The sequence below is a fragment of the Drosophila pseudoobscura genome, chromosome 4, assembly GCF_009870125.1.
Source record: "Drosophila pseudoobscura strain MV-25-SWS-2005 chromosome 4, UCI_Dpse_MV25, whole genome shotgun sequence".
NCBI lineage: Eukaryota > Metazoa > Arthropoda > Insecta > Diptera > Drosophilidae > Drosophila > Drosophila pseudoobscura.
Window position 1 is genome coordinate 7228088 of NC_046681.1, and position 22626 is coordinate 7250713.

General features: G+C 47.9%; 2 long non-coding RNA genes across 3 annotated transcripts in view; one reads left to right on the top strand and one right to left on the bottom strand.

Moving 5' to 3' along the window:
• The window catches only part of LOC26533759 (uncharacterized), a 34750-nt gene extending 12124 nt beyond the window's left edge, over nt 1-22626 (bottom strand). Inside the window, exon 1 of the long non-coding RNA XR_004469267.1 lies at nt 22504-22626. This is a non-coding gene — a long non-coding RNA (uncharacterized lncRNA). The remainder of the gene's footprint in view (nt 1-22503) is intronic.
• Nucleotides 15728-16870, top strand: LOC26533516 (uncharacterized). Of its 2 annotated transcripts, none has more exons than XR_004469268.1 (2): nt 15728-15816; nt 15903-16870. It is a non-coding gene; the product is annotated as an uncharacterized lncRNA (long non-coding RNA). The 2 variants fall into 2 exon arrangements; XR_004469269.1 differs by having other exon boundaries at nt 15734-15835.

Consider the following 22626-nt stretch of genomic DNA (forward strand, 5'->3'; position numbering starts at 1 on the left):
CTCTGCAAACACTTAAAACGTTAGACAAGAGTGGCCAACTTTTGATCTAATTGAAGTCCCCCGCGGAGCCGAGTGCCTCCCCAATCGATTGCAACCACTGTGCCAAATGTTTACTAATTTCCGGCTTCATTACGCTTAAAGCCATTAGGAAAACTTTTGAAATGAATCCCGCCAGCACTGCCGGCAGAGAGCATCTTTCATTAGGGGGAAAACTCTTGACGCTCGACTCCTGACGCTCTCCGCCGTATTGACATCCTTGACTGGGACGATTGGAAACGCATTAGGCGGAGAGCAGTCGTGGAAGCTCGTCCTGGAAGTGTTGACTAGTCTAATCTAGCATGGCGGAGGGCAAGTAATACATGGAGTTACACACTTTCTGGGACCGACACCGACCACGAAATGCACATTTAAATGGAGTTGACATCGATTTATGCCTTAAAGTTGCCTCCAGAGAACCGCAGCAGGACGTGGAGGACTTGAATTTATTGTAGGGAACTTTAGTTTCGTGGTCAGGCATCAGCTGCTTTACGAGTATCTGCCGGTCCTCCCCCGCCATCCCCTCCTCTGGTCCGGCAAAACACAACCGAGTGCAGCAGGCAGCCGGCAAGTGCAAGTGAAAAATGAAAAATGAAATAACAACTTCGGGACCAGCGGAGAGCAGCACAGGGAGACAGACTGGAGATTGAGTTTGGGCCAGAACGAAGTTCGGGTACTCTGGATGTGGCATTTGGGATCGGAGAGTGGGGCACCTGGCAGCATGGCAAAGCGGCTGCTCTACAAAATGCCAGATACCATCGAGATGGAAAGACTAGTTTCAATGGAAAAATGAAGACGAACAATGGTGTTTCAATCTATTTTCTATGTAAAGCATTGGCCAATTATTGTTGGTTTTGGCAATTTCGTGTGGTTTTCCGCTCTGAGAAATTGCTCACACTTTCATCAAGGCCCAAGCACATGGAATGCCAGCAGCAGTGCTTTATCCCCTGTTAGAGTATAATGAAATAATGTACAAGTTGGCTGCTCTCCACTGTGCTCTGGCATTGAAGGGGACAAACACTTGGAGCTCGTCGGAGTGCAGCGGCAGGCAGACGCCTCAAAACGCAAACAAACTTGAAGTGTGAACCGGTCAATAGTCGGAAATATCAGCAAGACAATAACACTGGCAATAACTTGTGCCCTTGTGCCACTCGAGATGGACAGATGAGAGCTGTGGGAGGACTGCAGCCGGGACCAGGCCGAAGTTGGCTCCGAGCTGTTGGTCAAGGGCTTGGAGGCTGGAGAGGCTGGAGAGGCCCCCAGAGCTCTTAATTAATTTGTATGAATTGCAGGAAATTTGCCACAAGCACAAGTCCATTTTTTGGCAAGTATCTCCCGCAAGAACGAAGCAGCCGTCGCAGCCAACGTAGCGGAAGTGTAGGAGCAGGGCCAAGACAATGGATGCCTGACGGTCGAGGCGAATGCCGTGATGATGATGAAGTGTCGGAGGTTTCATTTGAATAGTGTCTTGGCTTGGGAATTCGTTGGGTTTGCAAACTGGCGAATAACTGATGGCGCCGCCAAATTGGATGGAATTCTCGAGTGAGCTCTGGAACTGGCACTGTAACTGAGGCGAGAATCACCAGTTTTGGGTTGAAATAAACGGATCATAAAGGGCACAAAGGCTATATATATATATATCTATATGCTGTATATACTGCTACTGTAATCGATATTGAAACGAAGTATCGATTACCTTTTACCTTTTCTGTTTTGTAATGATGTAAAGCAGCATTACTCGTGTCAGTTCATTCGAATAAAGCGATTCCATTATGGCAAATTTATACAGCGAATCGGAGCAGTCCAGCAGTCCAGCAGTCCTGCCACGGAGCGAGCAGTGGCCCACTTGAGTGGACTGTCCGCAGCAGTTTGCTTTGATAAATCACGATAAATCCTTTCAGTTCCATATTTCTCTCCCACAGACCCACCGAACAGAGGGGCGATTCCTTTACTCAACTTGGCACATGGCGCTTAATCGCTTCCCCATACGATGGAGTATAATTATGTGAAGCATTCCGCTTGGCTCATATCTGTTGGCCCTATCTCGAGCAGGTGCAGTACATGGTGGCGGTAATCTTGGGTGGGGTTCAGTCTCAGAGTAGGCCACAATAAATTATTTCATTGCTGACCACAAACAACTCCCTCTGCTGGCTGCTCGCAGCGCTCACGTCTGCCATTAAACTCGGCGTAAAAATAGCTTGAAATATGTAATTTTCCGGTTCAATTACAACGCCACATCAGCAGCAGCAGCTACCTCTGAGGGAGACAGCGGGGGCAGATTGGGAACGGGAGCGGGAGCGGGAGAGGGGTCCGCGAATCCACATCAGAGTGGAGATGCATGTCCGCAGATAGCTGGAATCGGGACTGGGTTCGGGACTGGACACGGGACTGGACTGGGCAACGCGATGGTGCGATGTGCGGCCCGGATAGACTCCGTAATTTGTAGTAAATCTCTGGAGCACGTTAGCAGATAGCAGCCGGGGGGTGGACGGGCTGGCACTTTGAATAGAGGCGGGGGAGGAGCCCCCCAAGGACCCCGTTGCGGTTTGTTTCGGTTTTTGAAAAATTCGTTTGCTGCGTGCGGCATTTTAATAAGCCCCATTCCGAAATCAGACGGAGATAAATATGGAATTTGTATTTTGGAACGTTTAAGCTGGCAGCCGATTCGAAGAAGTGAGTGAGTGTAAATTTAATAAAGAAATTGTATCCCAATTTGACTTAAATTGTGCTGAATATCCACTTTGTTTGAGGAAGGTTGGGGGGGTGGAGAGGGGGAGGGAGAGGTGCTTGTTTTCTGTCAAATTTAAATAAATACGTAAAATCAACAAAAATTCATGTCACATATTCGGGCGAGGATTCGGATACTGTAAAAAATAAAATCAATGCAGTTGCCAATGCAAGTCCGAGCACAGTGGAGTCCAGGGGAGCCCGGTGGATAGATAGAGAACCAGTCGAGGAGTCGGAGTTAAGCAACTCTCGAGCTTGGGCAAAAATGCCAGGCGAGTAAATTTTAAACCTCGCACGTGGCCATAAAAACCAGGCTAACAAATGTGCCCAGGCCAGGGGCAGGAGACGGGGCAGGAGCAGGTCCAGGAATAGACCCGGGATCAGGAAGGAAGTAACGTTGGGGCCAGCAACTGGAACTGCATTTTAGCGCCATATTTTATACACACTTAGAGTCACATACAGACTCAGACAGCACTCGCATGGGGAGGGCCTCAGAGCACCGAGGACAGAGCACAGAAAGGACAGAGGACAGAGGACACAGGACACAGAGTACTGCAGTGTCAAAGGCAATGCAGGCAGAGATAAAGAACCGAAGGCGAGAAAGCAGCATCAAAAACAAAAGGCTAAAAACTTTTTGCCCGCCCAGCCCGAAATAAAAGTGTGTGAAAAACTCTCGAGCGCCGGGAAGTGGGTTAAGCAAATGCCAGGAGGAGCCAAAACAATGCTCCCCCAATCACGTGGCACGAACCGCCCCAGTGCTCTATTGACCGCGTACACCAGTGCGTATAATGAATATTAATAAATGCGTCTCGGAATTAATGTGCCCGCTCCCCGCGCCCGCGCTCGATTTTCAATTAACAGCGAGAGGCAAAAGACAAGAGACGAGTTCACATGGCCACAAGGGCCGCGGGACCGGGGTTAGAGGGCAGCTCAAACGCCTAATTGAATTTTAATTAATTAACAATGTTTGAAGGGTCTCCAAGGGGCGGCATGTGGCCTCCCAATGGCCGCCATCTGCTTGGCCTAAGCTGGAAACTGCTGCTAGATGGATATTTTCCTTGAGATGCAACACATGGCCACGATTTGCTGCTGCCGTTGTAATTGCTGTTCAATATGCCACATCATTTTCGGCTCATTAATCACTGAGCCATTTTCATTAGAGGCCATTTATTTTGGGGGTTGGGAGAGCCGAGAATGAAAATATATTTCATAGATTTAATAGCCAATAAATGGAGCCCAGAATGGAGAGTAGAGAGCCTCGAGACATTTCTCTGGAAAGACAAGGGCTTGAAGGCTTGAAAAAGTGATGAGAGGTCTCTCTCATAAAGGGATTCTCTTTCCAACTTTAAAGCCGCGTTCCAGCTTTTACAGCATTTGTCACATTTCCGCTTTTGAGCGAACATTTAACCGGCACCAAAGATGCCAATGCCAGCGTCAGCGCCAACGACGTCCATTCAATTGGAAAGCGGCATGGAATGGAAAATGTTGCCTGTTCGTATCCGAGGGAGGGATGGGGGGAATGGGGAATGGAAGTGGAAATGGGAATGGGAATGTGCGGCACGTTCGCGAGATGTCGCTTTTGGCCATTTCGATGCCGTTCCGCTGCCATTTTGTTTGGTTGCTGACAATTATCGATCAGCTCAGACAGTTGCAGGGACGCTGCTGTCGAGTGTGTCGCGGGGCGCAGGGGAAGCCACGCACAATGGTCAAGTTTAAATGGGCCAACGCATCCTTGGCCTCATTTGCATAAATGACGCGAACATCCCGCATGCTGTAGCCCTGCAGCCGGTGGAAGGAAGGCCCTGAAAGAGGCATTTATATGTGCATATGCAGACAATACGGGAATAAGGGAATGACGAGGGATGGGAGGGATGAGAGGGGATCGATCCAGTCCACTTTTCTCGATTGCTGCAACAATGGTTAACAATTGTTGCATAAAGAGTCCTTCAACATCTACGGACTACGGCACAGTGTGAAGAGTCCTGTATACTCCTGATTCGAGATTCCTGATTCAAGGCCCTCCACTGGTCGAGGGCCTAAGTCAATGGCGATGGCAATGGCATGCAATGAAATGTCTTCATTAAATTAAGCTCCGACTGAAATTAAAATGTTCAACTGACGAGAAACATTAGCCAAGGAGCTGGGGCGAAGGGGGGGCAGGCAGACAAGAAATATTGGACAAAAAAAGATCAGGTTGCAGGGGAAGGGGTAGCCAGTCCTGGCAGGGACTTGAGGCCAGTGTAATTGCCAAGTGTTTTATTGCCAAATTTTGGAGCACTAAGTCGCCTTCGTCCAACGTCGAACATTTGTCAGGGACTCGGGGCCGTGCCAGTCCCTTGACTCGACCGCCTCTCATCTGTCCCCCCCCCCCCCCCTGTGCTCCCGCTGTGATCATAAATTTTAGCCCACTTGACTTTTCGCGTGGAATTCATTAGTTTCTCGTCTGCGCTCAGCTGTGAGCCAAATTAAATTACGTTTAATTACTTTGGCCCGACTCATAACTTTTGTCCACTTGCAAGAATGTCGTCCTCTGATAAAGCTTCCGTACCCCTTGTGTCCCTGGGTCTGGGCCATATGTTCTGGTGCTGGTGCTGGTTCTGGTCCTGCTCCTGGTTTGGCCTTGCTCGGTCTTCATCATTACACAAATGTCCCCAACCCACCGCCCAAGTCCCAAGGCCCAAGGCCCAAGGCCCAACGCCTTGTTCCAAAGTGCACTCCAAGATATCGTGAAGGAGGACTGCACGAAGGGCAACTGCAGCTGAGTTGGCCCAATCATTTTCGGCCAGCAAAAGTGGCCGTTCCGTTGCAAAGCTCTCGCCGCCTGCTCCTGACAGCTGAAAAATATTTGTGTTGATTCTCGAGTGGAGACGGCAGGCTAAGACTAAGATGAGTCCTTGGCCGGGACAGGACAGGACACGACAGGATAAGATACGATGAGATAAGTTAGCACACGATGAGAGTCCAGAGCTGCAGGCGATGGCTAATACAAATGCATGCCATCTATTTCGCTCCTGGCCAACACACTCGAGGCAGGCCAGCCAATGGATGCTAAGTGTCTGGCCAAGGCCCCTCAGTTGCAGCCATAAGGGGTGCATATGCTGGCAGTCTCCAGGCAAGCATAGTTCTGGGAGGGCACAAGATCATGGAGAAATACCTGAGCCGCAATGGTGCTTCGATCCTAGAGGGAGGAGGGATGTCCGAGAGAGATATAAGATACAAGATATCTTAGCTAGAGGTAGTTAGAGGTATATACTGTTAAGCTGTGCACTTTCTCTGGCTATATAGTGCATCAACTGATGTCTTCTGGTCCTGGTCCTTCTGGTCCATCAATAACTGACTTCGTAAGGCTCTTCTTTCGTCCCTCCCGCTTGGACTCTAGTCAGATGTGAACATTTCCTTGTTAAAACTGATAATGAGAGAACAATTCGAGAGATTGGATCGTATTGGTTGTAGGAGTAGCACAATTAATGGAAGCAATCCCACCAATCCTGGATTCACATCCCTGGTGCTCGATTTCGATTTCGATTTCACAGATGTTCTGTGAATTTTGCAGTCAACTTTCTAATTACCTCTGCCCCGCAGAAAATACCTCGAACCGAATGCCCGCCTGCCACATGCCTTTGATTCCGTTTTGGCTTTGCTTTGCCCAAAACAAGAGCAAAACTAAAGTTGGCCAATTTCTGGGCCAGGCACTCGATATCCAAATTGATGTTAAATGCCGAATAACGGAAAATAAACCAGATAGAGGAGCGCAGGGAGTGGCAGGGAGGGGCAGGGGCAGTGGCAGGAGTTGTTGGAAGCTTGGCCTCAATTTGTTTCGAGTGGGAGCGGCAGAGTGAAAGTTTTCCTGTTTTGTTAGTTTTTAAATAATTTTTGCGAATTTTAATTGAACCCGGACAGCATCGAGTGCATATTTAAAGCCGGCTCCAGCCCCAAACCGACGGCAGCCGGCAGCATTGTTGCCAGCTGCGATCTCCGCTTCACTCAACCGATTTGCAGTAAATAACTTTCGCCGGTTCCGTCGTTATTCCCGTTGCCAGTAGTGCTGCTGGCCGGCTCGTTGATGTGTGCGGCTGACCGCAGCATGTGGCCAATGTTTGCCAGCTTCTTTTTTGGGATATTTTCCCATGCACGGCACACGCACACGCACAGGCACACGCACACACACACACACACATACGCATATAAATAAAAAAAAAGGGAATGAAAGGGGAAAGGCAGCCACGAACGTGGCCAAAAGGCAGCAAGTGTAACTAATATATCAGTGCAGGGCGGCTGGCATGAGCCTGAATGTGCAAGACATAAAGTTGAACAATAGCAGCATCTATCTACTAGGGCAAAAAGTACTAGGCAATCCACCGATTTGTACGCTGGAGTTGACGGGCATTGACTGAAACAAGGATACTAAAAGAAGAGCTTTCAGATGTGGCATTAATCGATCCTAATTTCCAGCAGGCAAACCAAATTGAAAGCAGAGCATAGACAGGTATTTAGAAGGTACTGGGAAGGGGCCCTTTTCCAATCGATCACCGGATCATATAGGTTTCATATGACAGAGAGTTGATTATTATCATTCTGATCACTTTACACACATTGCCCGCCCTGTGCGTTGTATCAATATTTATTCAAGTTGAAAAATATCTGTTTTAACACCGATTGAAGTCAACACAGAGATGAGGGTCCGTTCGGTCAGTGCACATGTCCGGCGCAAATATTGGCCCGTTTCTACTGGCAATTATTAAACTTAATCAAATGAAAACCGCGCTCCGAACCTCAATTAACTCGGCTATAAAAATCATTTGCGGTCATTTGGCGTTTGCAAAACAGAACAGCACCGAACCAGGGGAAAAAACAACAACTGGAGAGCCCAAATCGAGACGAATCGAACGACATATTATATACAATGTATGTCCATACATATGTTAAGTACGGATATTTCCAGAGGAAGGTGAATGCAGCGATATGTTGACCGCAAATTTATATCGACTTTGCGAGGACTATTCGCACTCGTTTATATTGCAATATTAATGCGATTTACATTTGTAATTATGTGTACAATATTTTAATTTGCATAATTTAGTAACTGATGTGGCCCCATTCCTCGGTGGCCCCACCCTTCCACCCTTCCACCCTTCCACCCTTTTGCCCCTCACCTGCCTGGCTGATGGCCTCGCTGATGCCATATTTTACGAGGCGTTCTCTCTGGCAACCGAATTAATTCGCAATAGTTTCGTTCCATTTGCCATTTGCCATTTCCCGTTGCCAGTGCCAGTTTGGCCAGATTGAAAAAGTTTTGACTCAGCAGACAATGGCAACGGGGGACCCGAGGCGAGGGGCGAGCGGCGAGGGGCCAGAGGTAATGAAGCATGGGTCCGGCAATTGAAATGTTTATCCCCGAGTACGCAAATCCAATTGCCAAAGGGGCCAAAACGAAAATCAGATGCAATGCATTTGCATTGTGAGTGCAGACAGAGCTGAGAAACTTTGGAGACTGGCTTTCGCCTCCCATTGTGGCACCCTCGGGAGAGGGTCCACTGGTTATGCGATGGGCCACGTCGAAGAAGGCTTCATTAACTGAAAGCCTTGCCACAATAATGGCTCCGGTTCGTGGGACCTTTTCGCTGTTCAAAACCATTCAGTATTCCGTTCTCTGAGGCTTATATCAGAGATTATGGTAACTGCATACAAAGGAGGATATTCAATAGAAAGAGTGTACACTGTACAGTCACCAGTGTTGCCATAGCAGCCCCCCTGCAGCCCCTGCCAATGCCAATTCATGCACAACATTTTGCATGCTCAAAAGTTGCATTTTTGCCCAATAAAATCGCAATAAAGGCGTTGGAGGGGATAAACTGGACACTGGGCACTCGGATCGTGTGAGGGGCATCGCTGCGATGCCCTTTTGTTGCGCTGCAGGCAAAACATTTGCTCAGAGGATGCACAGGGATAGCATCAATATGGCATAAGCAATTGATTCGCAAAGGATGATCGAATTAGGGCCAAGACCAAGCCCGAGACCAAGACCAAGACCCTGAGCAAATGCTTTGCATTCAGCCTCTTGGGGACAGGGGGGACGGGGAGGGAGCCCTGCCCTGCCCCTTAGAGTGACAAATTAGCCACTTTTGGGTCTGTAATTCCCGTCGTGGCAGGCGACAACAAGAAATGACCGCAATTTGTGCCGAGAGTCGAGTGATTGGTGAGCTCGGCCAGAGAAGAGAGCCGGAGCTGGAGCAGGAGGATGCTCACCTACAAAACGGAATAAAGACGCTCGCGGACACCAGCAGCAACCAAGGCAATGACAGTTATAAATAGCCCCAACAAAATTGTCGACGCGACATCGGGGGGCACAGCACGGTGCAGGGGCAGTGGCAAGTCGGACACGGTGGCTGTAAAGTAGCAGCAGCCTGACACGATTCTTGGCCTTTCCTTCTCGCTGCTGCCGCTGTTTGCTGTTGCCTCCTTTGCCATTTCCCTTTCCCTTTTCCTCAGACTGCTAACAAAACTTCTAGTTTATTCAAAGTTACGGGACACGGTGTCCTGCCACTCGGTCCGGCTGCCAGGCGGCTGCCAGGCAGGACATACTCTTCGTCTCTTCTTGGTAACGTCTGCTGCCTTTGTCCTTGCTGCACTGTCAGCATCATTATGGCTAATAAACATTGCCATTTGCGGCTGGCCCAGGCAGGGGGACTGGGCCACTGCCCAGGAGGCTGACAGAAGGTGAAAGTTAGCCGAGTGATGGCCAAAGTTTCCCCTAATGATCAATGAAAGTTTCCGCGGAGTCAGTGAATCAGTTGCGATAAAGGCTAGAAGATCAAGGAGCAGACTTGACATGGAGGGGATTATTAATGGACGGGGAAGCTAGCCTATCAAAGTGTTCCCCTACTCATAATTAATGGAGGGGGCTTAAAGTGGTTTAATCTTATCAGAATAGGACTATACATTGATGATGCTATAGATAGTTGGAACCCATTAGAAAAGCGTTCCAAATGATGCGGAAACATAAGACGAGATTTCCAGCCACATCCCATCCAATTTGACATAAATCTGAAGGGTTGACAAAGGTCGGGAGGTGGGTGTCCGTCCGGAAGCCAAGAGTGAAAAATCATCGGAGAGCAGGACAGGCAGAACTCTTTAGTACTCTTCTGATGAATCACCTGCTAATATATCACCTGGCTGTTGGGGTCCATTGTGCGGACTCCGAGAGCACTCAGCACTCAGCCCTCAGCCCTCAGCCTGCCTGGGCCACCCAGCGCTGGCAAGCTTTTCATAGCATCTGAATCCTCATCTTTGGCCGCTACTCATGCATCAAATGTGGACAGACTTGAAAATTGTTTGTGAATAACCAAACACGGAGGCGGAGTGGCCATGCTCGAGCATATGGCTCAAGCATAATGCATTGGGGCTCCTGGGAGAGCTCCGGAGTCCGGAGTCCGGACAGAAACAAAAGTGGCTTAAGACCATGTTTGTGCATAAACAAATTAAGTTTTCGCAAGTCAGAGCCCAAATACGAGAAGTCGAAGCCAGCAGCTGATGCTGCAACTTTCTCCATGCATCCACAGCCACATCTAAACTTATCATATTAATCCACGTGGTGGCTAAAGGTGAGTGGAGCTCGGAGCCGACTAGACCGAAGCCTTCCAAGCCTCGTCAGCTTCTAATTAATTATGAAAAGTGCGAGGGCGGCAGCCACACCTCCGCAAACACTGAGATAACCATATACTCGTGCACTCGCTTTAAGCTCTGGCTGTGGCTGTAGCTGTGGCTGGTTTATGGAGCGCGAAAAAGTATAAAAGTTGCCAAAGAAATCCTTACCAGAGTCCCGAAGCGCAGCCCGGACAGAGAATCGACCTGGTCATACCACGGAGTCAATGGAATTGATACGGAGTGTAGTTTCTCCTCCAACACTCATCGTGCATCCCCTGCTCCGATGCTGGGATGCTGGGTATCTGCATCCAACAACTTTCTGCCTATCTAGCCGCATAGAAAAAGCTTGCAACAGGAGCCTGCCGCTCCACTTAACGACTATCCCGCACATTCGCATTCCGCCTCCGAGAAGGCACACAAAGCAAATTGCTATAGTCAATTTAATTAAATTTGTTTGTGGGCCCAGCGAAGCGCAGTCCCCCAGTCGACTCCTGGCAATGGCTGGCGGCTCGACTGGGGCGGAGATTTCCCAAATCTCGCATCCACTGCTAAACGTTCCCGAGTCGATACAAAAGGATGCGTTTATCCCTACTCTATTTACTGAGCGACTCGGCAAAGGAGCGCTGGAAGACGCCTCGATTGCTTTTCAAATGTATACCGTGGAATCTTTGCCAATTTGATGGGCCTTGGCTCGAGTGTTGGCAAAGCGAAGAGGCTATTGGGGCTCCCAGTCTGTAGTCGAGGATAAGCCCACCAATCTGGCGTTGTATTAGGGAATTAGAACAACTCTTTTGAGCCTAAACCCCTTTAAAAAAGCTATGGTAATCGGAGCTCTGGGTAGCTGTAGCCAGATTCGACGAATATACTGCAATTTCCCCCTCAAAACTGTTCCAAATTAATTTATTGGAATCCCTGTGATGCCCAGCGATATGCTCGAATCTAATCCGCAAATCTAATGGCAGAAAACAATGTGAATGTGATGGCTAAATCCGGCAGTGCTGGCCCCAATTAAAATCCCCGTGCAACAAGTCGGCCCCGGACTAATCCTAATTACAATTTGTCAGCTCTGCCGCATTCCTCGCGGCGTGGAAAAGCCAAATAAAGTGCAACAATTATTTTAATATAACCTTTTTGCAAATCTATATTTGTGTTTGTTGCTGTTGCTGTTGCCATTGTTGACCGCGGGAAAACACACGCGGCGTGTGGGCAATTTATTTACAGCCACAAATGATTTGACTGGCGTGTCCTTTGGGCCGGGCCGGGCCGGGCTGTTGGGTTGCTCAAACATTTATGCGGCCGTGTGTGTTGTCTGTCAAACATTCGCACCCGCAACTGCCGAGACCCGTCGGGTTGTGACGTGACACAGTCATGACACGCCACAAACGGTGCGGAGATCTTCCATAAAAAGTCCTTTTAGCCTTTTAGTCCTGCGCTGCTCGTAAGATATCTCTGTATTGCTGCAATATACGTTTCCATGACTCTGTAATTCAGGCTGCAATTGCGCCTTGGAATGCATAATAAGCTAGGAGATTGGAAGCCCTCCCTCGTTGACTCAGTTGACTCTATTAGCCATTTCTCGCGCTCATTTCCATTCCGAATAAATTTAGATTGTAGTCCCCCAGTTCATTAGGAGGGCTTTGAGTGCAACAGTTTGCTGCCTGATTGTTGCATTCACGAGACGGCATCTCCTCGGCACTTAATGCAATTGCCATGCACTCTTATGCAACAAGCCCGAGGCAAGAGTGCACGCTGTGACCTTGTGCCGCAGCAGAGGAGGAGCGCATCCCCCAGCGGCGGAAGGATGCTATCTCATACACATCCTCCTCGGCCACAGCCACAGCCCCAGCCACCGCCACATCCCCATCCACAGGAGAGACTTGCTCTCGGCGCCAACCGTCAATTGCCAAGTAATTGCATTTACCAGGCACGTATGTTGACGATAGTTAATTTTGTAAGTGTATCTTGATATCGATTGCAGTTGGCCCCTGCCCCTGTCCCTGCCTCTGCCCCCGAGTGGCACAAGCAAACGGATTCCGCCAAAACCAGAGCAGGCGGAGGCAGAGGCAGAGGCAGGAAAGCTCATGCTCAAGTTATTTACGAGGGCGAAATATTCAGTGGAATGGGCGCCAGAGGCAGAGCCGGCGGGGGCTATGTGAAAAAATGCAATTGCCGAGCAGCAGCAAACAATGATACAAATTCCACTAAACGGAAAAGCTCTCGAATGGCTTTCGTTCGGGGAATTTCCTACCGAAGAATTTCAATGATGGCCAAAAGCCTCAGGGCCGAAGCTCCGTCCAATTAGACGGAAAAATAGCTGAAGGAATCGGTTAATTGCACGCCGATGCCTTCAAAGGCTGCACACTCCGCCCCCTCACCTGGGCAGGAAAACTCAATCACTTCATGCATTTCTCAGGGCCCGAAATCATCAACAGGATGTCGATGTCCCGAAGCGATCCCCGTCTCAGGGACGTAATGGCTTTTTAAAAACCAATTTCCGCTCCATTCCAGCGGTGGAAGCAAAACACAGCACAGCACAGCAGAAAAAAAAACCCTGAAAACTAATAACCCGTTTCTCGTAGTCGCACTCGCACTCTCCGGGGATCGGAAAGCGCCGGAGCCACTCAAGCATCTGTCGAGGAAATTGTTTCAATTTCAGGGAATGTTCGTTGTCGTCGAGCAAAGGGAGGCGACTCTTGGCGAGGCGACTCTTGGCGTGGCGAGGCGATTAAAATTCACTTTCGCAATATTTATATAGAAACAAATTAAATTTTGCCTGCTTCGACAAGTTTTTCGCCGAAACAATTTAATTTCGCAGAACAAAGTTTAGGCAGAAGAAGAAGAAAAAAAAAAAACGTCAAAGAAATTAAATAGTCAGAAAAAAAAGCTGTACTTAAAAATTTACGATCCCCAGCGTCGCCCGTCGCGATTCTCGTGGCCATAAAAAGAAGACAGAGCAAGCAAATGATATATATGTAGAGAGAAAGAGAGGGGGAGAGGGACGGAGGGAGGGAGGGGGAGTGAGGTAACCAAAAGTCAAGCCATTGACTGACTAGCAAAAGTTCTTCCCGGAGTACGTATCTGTGTGTGTGTGTGTGTGTGCGCTTGTAGGTGTTGCCGCTGCGAATTGAAAAAGTTTAGACGATGCCGGCGCGCCCCAAAACTTTACGGGTGCCCCCCGTGCACAGAGCTCCCCTTGGCCGCCGCTAGATGGCGGCTTTTTTACGACCATTTTAATGGCGGAACAGCGGCCCGAAAAACTTTGCCGGCGGTCAGCACGGGCAAGTGCAACAGCTTCAGCTCCAGATTCACAGGCGGTCACAGGAGGTGGTCCCTCCCACAAGCTGGCGTCAAACAATCGTCAATGGATGCCACTAGTCCTTAAGAACGAGACACAAGACTGTGTCTTCATTGAGAAAGGGATACGGATGGGATATACCTCGGGATATACGTCTCAAAGGGACCCCCAAATCGGCTTTATTCTTGATTTTATACCTATTTGTACTCAGCTGTCTGGCACGCCTTCAACGGGCTCTCTATCCCCGAAGAGACCGCAGAAAAGTCAGCGGGCGGAAGCCGCGGACAGACGAGTGTGTGGAGCCCCTAAATTAAAGCCCCAGGCCGGCGGCAAGCGCCAAATGGCGGGCCAGAAACCGCGGCGAAAGTGGCAGGAAGATGGCATAAAAACCAGCGACTGCCCGAGGCTGTCATGTGTCCGCAAAACAAAGAGAAACACGGCGGACGACCATAAATGGGGGACGGAGGGGGAACGCGAAGACCAAGTAGCCGCAACAGGCAATGGTCACGGGATGGCCCCTGGAGCCAACGAGCGTTAAAAAAGCCTGCAAAAGCAAAACCACAAACGGGTAAAGGACAGAGAGACCGAAGGGGGAGAGGAGGGGGGTTTGTTGGTGGCCGGCCAAAGACGTACCCAACTTCAATTCGGTTTTTGTACGCCCTGTACGCCATTGCGATTCAAATCGCAGTCGGAGTCGCAGTCGCCCAATGCCAGTCCTCAGTAGCTGCCTCTATCGATGACATCAATTGCGCCACAAACCAGTCCGGCCGTCCCTCCTATACAGTGGGCGAGAAACGCGAATCCTTGAGAGCCTCAAACCCACTTACCTTGGGGATATCTATCAGATACTCTCTTAGTGGTAGGTCATGCATATCTGCGGGGATTTCGACTATACGTTCCGATCTAGCTCTAGATCTAGGCTAAATTTTAAACTAAACACATTTTTGTTGCATCTGAGCCACGGTGACGGCAACGTGGCCAAAAAAATTGTCATCCCAGAGAGAATTTCAGCTCATGCTTCGACGCCTTTGCAATCGCATTTGGCGTTCGGCATTCGGCATTAATCGGGCGGGGAGCGAGACAAAAGACGGAGGGAGACAAAGAAACCGCAGTTGCATTACGGGTTTCGCCATTTTTCCGCTCCCTTTTTGCTCGCAAATATTCATTAGCCTAGAGTGGAGCCATCGATATGGGGTGCATGGCAGGGGGGCGAGGAGGGCAGGCCAGTGTTCGAGTCCGCTCAGCGGAGATAAAACTTTCCGCTCATGTCAGCTTATAGTTTTTCCCAGATTTCAGGCTCCCCCCCCACCAGCCCATAGCCTCCCCTGGCCATAAATTTCCCGGATAGCCAACTATTCAGCACTCGAGCGCTTGCTTCGCTGTCTGTCTGTCTCTCCGTTTGTCCGTTTGTCTGTCTCTCTGTCTATGTGCAAGCTATTTTGGTAAAAATTTTAATTAAAATCCCAGACAATTACATACACTCGTGGCGAAAGAGAGAGCCAGAGCCAGACGGGGGTGCTGGGGTATTGGCATTCCCAGCTGAAGTGCGTCTGCCGTGTGCTCCAGCACAGACAAACACCTCCATATCACATATATTTCAGATGAATCAAAGAATACATATGTAGTGCGTCCTTGAAGACTGTACTTCGATTTCTTAGCTTCTGCCGATTACAGACGCCTAAGTCGGCGATTACAGTCGGAATCGTTATCGGAGCCGATGACTGCCACATGCTCTCTGGCTCTCTGTCTTTTGGTATCCCTGGGGAGATGGGTAAAACATAGAGGCAAAGAGAGGAACCACTACTGCTAGTTATGCTAAAAATACTTTAGCTTTTTCCACTCCTACCAACTCCAGCTGTTGTATAGTACATCACTCCCCTCTTCCATGGGGCGTACACTGCACACAGAAGAGTATGGAGCGAGGCAGAGAGAGAGAAAGCGCATCGAACGCATTTGTTCTGCTGGCTATAATAATAAGAAATAAATATATTTATCCGTTTATCGAAACGCCAGACAGAGAGTAAGCCTCGCTGATCGTGTGTCTTTCATTATAGCCGCTCTTTGTGGGGTGTGAACAGTGAATCGATTGCTTGGATTATTCCTTAGGGTTCTTCGTTAGTATTCATCATAAAAGTATCAGCTACATAGCTTATTGTTCTACCATTATCAGTCCTTATGCCACAGACTTTCCCGATTTCAGATTTCAAATCTTATGTTCTCTGAGAACTACACGTCCAACGGGCCGGACGGATAGACACGGATGACATGAAAGAAGCTCGATAGGAATACAATGTTCCAATGTTGATATCTCTTTTACTTGATCTGAAAAACGATCATTTTATTGAGAGAATTTAGCGAAAGAATACGTGGAAGAAAGGCTTCCGTATGAAAGACGGTTATGCTTAAGCTTCAACCGGAGCATTGTTTCTACATCCCCATCTACAGTTGCATCCGAAAATATTACAAGGACCATGGCCGCAATAAAATCCTACAACTCGTGTTCCGTCGCGGCAGTATCCTTCATATGCAGGGCAGCACATTGCCGTCGAACCTCTGATGAAAAATAGGGCCAATAATATTCGTGCATATGCCACATACATGCTTTGAAGCACTCTCCAGTTTGGATGACTGGCTGACTCCCGAAATTCGCTTCAGAACTCGCTAATCGCAATTTCACAATTCCGAAACCATAACGATCCCCATAATGATTCAAGGCCAAGCGCATGAATATCATTTACAGTGTATTCTGAGCTGTAGAAATTGTTCCCAGTGCTCGTGAGAGAGTGCGTAAGGAGAGACGACTCGCTCAGATAGGATCTGACTCTGCTGCAATGTGCGTGGGTAAGAAAGAGACAGCGCGTGAGTGTCTTATAGGGATGGTTTGGTAATACGGGTATCTTTCTGTCGAGGCCCGTGTGCGTCTGTTCGCGACTGTAAGCACTCAGGACTCATATTGCTGGCAGCTTTTTACGGACGGTGTGGCCAGTCCTTATCAATGATTTCGGCTGATGACTTCGACGGACCAGAAGCTTCAAAACATAAGTCGCATGACCGTACCGTGTGATTTCCGGGCGTATTTAATATTCATTCAACCCATTTTATGTCTGCATCCGCCCATACAGTCGCATCCGAACAAATTACAAGGTCCATAGCCGCAAAAATGCCCTACAACTCGTGTTCCGTCGAGGCAAATATTTCCATATGGACGACAGCATATTGCCGTCAAACCTCCAACGAAAAACAGGGCCAATAATAGTCGTATTTATGCTACATACATGTTTTGAAGTGATGGAGGACTGTTTGGATGACTGCTTGACTCTCGAAATTCGCTTCAATGATCGTGTGGGAGCTACTCCTTTCATTATACACGTTTCTAAAGGGGTGTGAACCTTGAATATAGTCATCCGATTATTGTAAAATTTGGCTCAGATATTAAAAAGCCCGTGGAAATGGTTCAATACGATACTCGTTCTACAAATTAAGTACCATTCGGTCGTTAAATCACCATCACTTTGTATCTTAAAGAGAGATCGTGCCACACTGAGCGAGGAAGAGAGATCGCGAGTCATAGCCCTGGAAATTGGATTGCTTAGATCTACGTTCCACTGTTATTGATGCTGTGTACTTGGGCTCTTATTGGGCTCTTATTATACATTAGAGAGCAACTAAATGGGTTCTCTAAAGACTTGGACTCTTTGTAAAAATATTGGCAATCGAATGAACTTGCAAGTACTGAAATTTTCAAGATCAATGCAGCTGTAAAGTCATTTTACAGACTTTTACGGAGCAGGGAAATCGATAAAGAATTTCTAGAACTATTTTGCAGAACCCAGAGGTAGACAACACATCTTCTGGAATGGAGACAGCTGCGTGGGGAGTCCCCCCAACTCTCCATCAGCGCTTAAAGTCAAGTTTTATTATAATTACAACTATAACAGTTATTAACGGCAGCTATGGCTGCGCGATGGCAGCTGTTGCGCCGCTCCTTGCTCCCGTCCTGTGGCAGGTGCCGCCAGAGTCAAGAAGGAAGCGAGCGCCGGCACACGGCGAGGAACATAGTGTGTCTCATAATATATAGTTGCATATTAGCAGAGGACTATGTACTTACAGTTGCCCGGCCACGCCCCCGTGCCGTTCCACGCCGCGCCGCACTTCTATTGCCCTGTAATGTTGCGTGTTATGAAGCCATTACTGGGCCAAAAGTTGTTCCTTCTTTAAGAGCTCTCCCGTTTTAGTTTCTGTGTATGACGATGGCGATGACGATGATGAAGATAGAGGGCGGGTGTGTGGCCAGAGATTCAGCTGCTGCATCGTTTTTGGCACTTAGAGGAAAAGATAATGCTTTGCCGGGATGTGCAGCGCCAGAAGAACAAGAAGAAGAAGGCTCAAAGATGCTGCCTGAGATATGAGCATGGCAAGGAAATGAAAGCTTAAAGGTTACTCACATTTAGGGCAAAGGGCACACCCCTCCCCCCCCCCTGCTGTACCTAGAGAAATCTTTAAATGGTCGGACAATCATCAAACAAAAACACGCAGACACACTCAATTTACGCATTCGCATTCGCATCCGCATCCGCATTCCGCACGACTCGGTCGGCCAGCAAATTGAATCTGTCAAATTGCGGATTTGACTAGTTTTTCCGCTTTCCTTTTTATTATTTTGTCAAGCGGTCGTTTGGACAGATTAAGCCAAATTGAAGGAGGACTGCGAGTGGGCGAGGGCGAGGGCGAGGAGTGGCTCCAAGTCGACGTCCCTCGGGGTTCCGGCATAATTTTGTCATTTTTACAGCAATTGATCTTGGATTGAATGACGGCATCGCGATGGGCAACATTTGTTTCGGTTGCTGTTTTCCCTCTCGCTTTCCCGCTGCCATAAAACGGAAATGAAAAATGTAAATTGAATGGCAAAATGCTTTTTTATACTGGACTGGACTGGTCGCTGGAGTGTTTGCCCACAACGAGGGCACTTCATTAATAAAACAACTTTAATATGGGAGCAAAGTTGGATCTGGAAGGACCCATGGACCCATGGAAACGTCGACAGTCGCAGAGCTGCTCACCCAAATTTAAAACAATAAAATATACTCGTAAAACATTATTTTCATGTTGATTTTCCGCCAGCATACTCTGAAACTTTTTCCCACTATCCCACTCTGCCACCAACTAAACCATATCCCCCCTGGCCCTCGAAACCGAAACCCGCTGCCAGGCTGGTCATCCAACAAATTCCAAATGAAAACCACATAATGAAATCATTGAAATTTGCTTTGTCTGCGCGTAATTGTTGGCCTTTTAGCAGTCGGCATCGGGGGACAGGTCCTCCCTCGCCCTGCAAAACGTTTAAACAAGTCTTTAAGCAGCTTAAAAGTGAGCAAAGCGATCATCTTTCAAGGGAAATAGGATTGATTAGAACATTAAATAGAAGTCTGATAAGAATCAAGTATTTCCGACGAGCATTGTCCGATTGTGGAATTAGAAAACTGATCATAATAATAATCAGGAAACTCTAGAACAATGTTTTATCAAGATCTCTGGACATTTCAAAGCAACATTTGATCATTCATAGGACATTCGCGAATGGAGGGCGTTCAGAGCCCTGCGAATCCGGGACAAAGTCTTTAGCCGATGCTAATGCCCGGCCCGGGCACTTATTTTAATTTCAGACCACTAAAATGTATTATTAGCCCGAATCCGCAGTCCTGATTGAGTATGCAGAATCCGAAGTGGGCCAAAACAATTACCGCATAATAAATCAATTCCGAGTTCTATGATTTGGCCAGCCACGCCCACGTCCTCACCCTCACCCACGCCTAACCTCCTTCAATCAGTCAGCCAGCAAGCTGATGGAGCTGCTCCTGATGCCTGTGGGTGTGGGTGTGGGTTTGGGCTGACAATTTTCAGCTCAAATATGCAAATTACTGACAGTTGCTAGCCTCGATTTGATTCGCAGGCGCTGAAACGGGAACAGCACAAAAATTCAGACAAGGAGCACTCGTCCGACGAGGAGGACAATTTCAAATGGGCACAAAATATGGCAGCACACTTGCATTTTAAATATTTAATTGAGAAACATTTGCCTCGTGATAGCCCTAGAATATTCAGGGCAAATACCAAACGGTCGATTGAATTTATAACACTTATGCATAGTATATTGGAACATATATGGCATGTATAGGCATTCATTTAAATGGGGACAAAAGTGGCTGAATGCTCGAACGACTTGGTTTTTATTTAAAGAAGAATATTAATTCGGATTCCCGCTTATTAGTACTTTAACGGGAGTATGTGTCATTCTATTAGCCTGAATTATCATCAATTGAATTAATTATTTGAGTAAAACAAAAAATTAAAAGCTGCCCATGGAAAATTCCTGTACAAAAAAAGGGAATATTCAAGTCTAAAAAAAGATGGTAATTAATTAGTATCGCTTTGCAGATGCACATTGGGATTTTTTAATTGCAGGCTCCTGTGTTTTGCACTTTTTTGTGTACGCCTGAGGGGACTATTTTGAAACAGATACTTGAAACGCAGGTATGGGGATTTTTTCAACCATTTGAAATGTGTACAATATAAACTAATCAATGCCTACAGTGGAGCCAATTAAGCCTGATGGATCAGAGCTACCACTGAGAATCGGGAACCATATGGATCGATCAGAGTGGCTCAAAACTGTCGGATTATTATGCCACATAGATGCCATACAAACGAGTATAGAATATATGTAGAAGGTACACGCAAAGTACAGGGTTATATTAGATTTGTGTAAGTCAGGAGGGAGCGTTTCCGATCTCATAGAGTGGCCCATATAGCCATGCCTCTCTGTCCGTCTGTCCAGTCCCGTTTGACGCCGTATGTTGTGTGCAGATTCCTCTTATATCATACTGAAAGATCGGTATAAGACGCTCCTTAAAGATTCCAAATCTAGCGGCATTCACAAATAATCCACAAGCTCAAAAAGCTACTACAACAAGTAGAATCCCGATTCCCCAAGACCCATATTATAGCCAGATTGAAGAGGACTGCCTGATTGCGAACTCCCTGTCAACCTCCATTTGAGTTTGGTTGCATTTAAATGAGAAATCTATGCTTATTCGGCTGGCGGCATCTGGAGTCTGTCGCAGCCTTGCTGTTTGCTCACTCTCGTCACGTTGCAACGTTGCACGACACACACCGATACACCGACACACCCAGAGACGCCGTCAACTGCGCTTCATTTGATTTGAGATCGAATTTGACACGTTGGCCTGCCCGCATTTACACGGCCACCTCCGTGTTGCCGTGTTGCCGTAAGAGCAGGCGCGTTTATGGGTCCCCATGCGATCTATTATTTTCCATTCCACTGCGGTGCGTGCCACATCTGCCACATGTTGAGCGACCGGCTGGAATCCAGTGAACGGCAATGGATTACACCATGAGCTGTGAAAATTGCCAAAGTGGTCAATATACAATTATTTCCATTGGGCGCTAATCGCCCGGCGAAAATTCTATACGGCCTTTAAAGACCGCAGCACAGAGCCCCAATGCAGTGGCAGAAAGAGTGGAATTTATGCCCAGCATGCCGCACATTAGCGCATTGTCACCGCACTCGGCACACACTCTCAATAAATAACGCCAGAACACACACACACACACACGAAGGGGTGGGGAGGGGAGGGGTGGTGAGGGGAGGAGGACTCTACTAATACTAATGCTCTTGGCGCCTTGTTGCGACATTTTTGGCGAAAGTATACAAAAGGTACATGGAACGAAAGGAAGTAGTAGCAGAAATCTGCCATAAATAAGGGATAACAATTTGTTAGCCGCGCAACAAGTGCCCCCCCTCACAAGTGAACTCCCAGAACTCTCTCTGGAAAGTACAGATGAAACTTCCCCTGACAAACAGCTCACAGTCCGGGACAGTCTGTGCGTTTAGTATGCCTGAATTATGAGGGCCATATTTCATGGCAAACTGGCAGACCGACTCTCTCTCTGGAGTGTGGTCTCTTTAAGAGCTACCTTTCGTTCCCTGCTCATTTAATTTTTGAGCTTAAGAAGGTAGCGAATGGACAGGCGAATCCATTTGATTTTGGGTCTCTTTTCTCCCGAAAAAAAAACAAAGGAAAACGGCTGCTCGGACCCTTGCCTTTATGTAAGTACTTTATCCGAGGTTCTCCGGCCACAGAAATTAAGCCTTCCACGCAAAGTGTCCCTTTTTATTTAATACCATTAATGCAATTTTACGCACGCGTTGGTCTTTGAGGAAGCATAGAAATTGCTTTTTGCCCCGGGAAGAATATTCACTCTTCGGCGCCCACTTACGCACCGCAGAGGGGAAATCAAACATTACGTGGGCATCCTTACCCCTGCCACAACATATTATTTTAGGCTTCATCGCTGCTCCGCTCGGCCCTTCAATGGCTTCCAGCGGCTGCCGTTTCCCTTCCCGTCTGCTGGGGCGGCTCTAATGAGCGGCCACCGAATCTATCCTAATGGCCTCCGGACAAAGAAAAGGCGATCTAAGCAGAAAACAATGGCAGGACAATGGAGGGGGCAGTGGCCGCTCGAAAAGAAGGCAACACAGAGGGCAGTACGCGAGACACGGCGCGCCGTCGATGATGGGGAAGGCGATGCGAATGACGACTCCTTTGTGGCAGTCACAGTGCAGTGCACACCCGAATGGATGGAGCTGCCACTGACACGCTCAACAGCCCCACAATGGGTGCAACAATTCGCTTCATTAAGTAATTAACACGCATATAATATTATGGAATGCACAAATGCAAATACAATAACAAGGAAAAACAAGAAAATTATATACTTACTTGTATTTCGTTATATCAAATGCTCCGCTCTGTATTCCACACAATATTCTCTGATTCCCGTTGGTAGAGTATGCTAGAAGCTAGATGTTATATGGAACAGATCTCATTGGACATGCTTCTCTT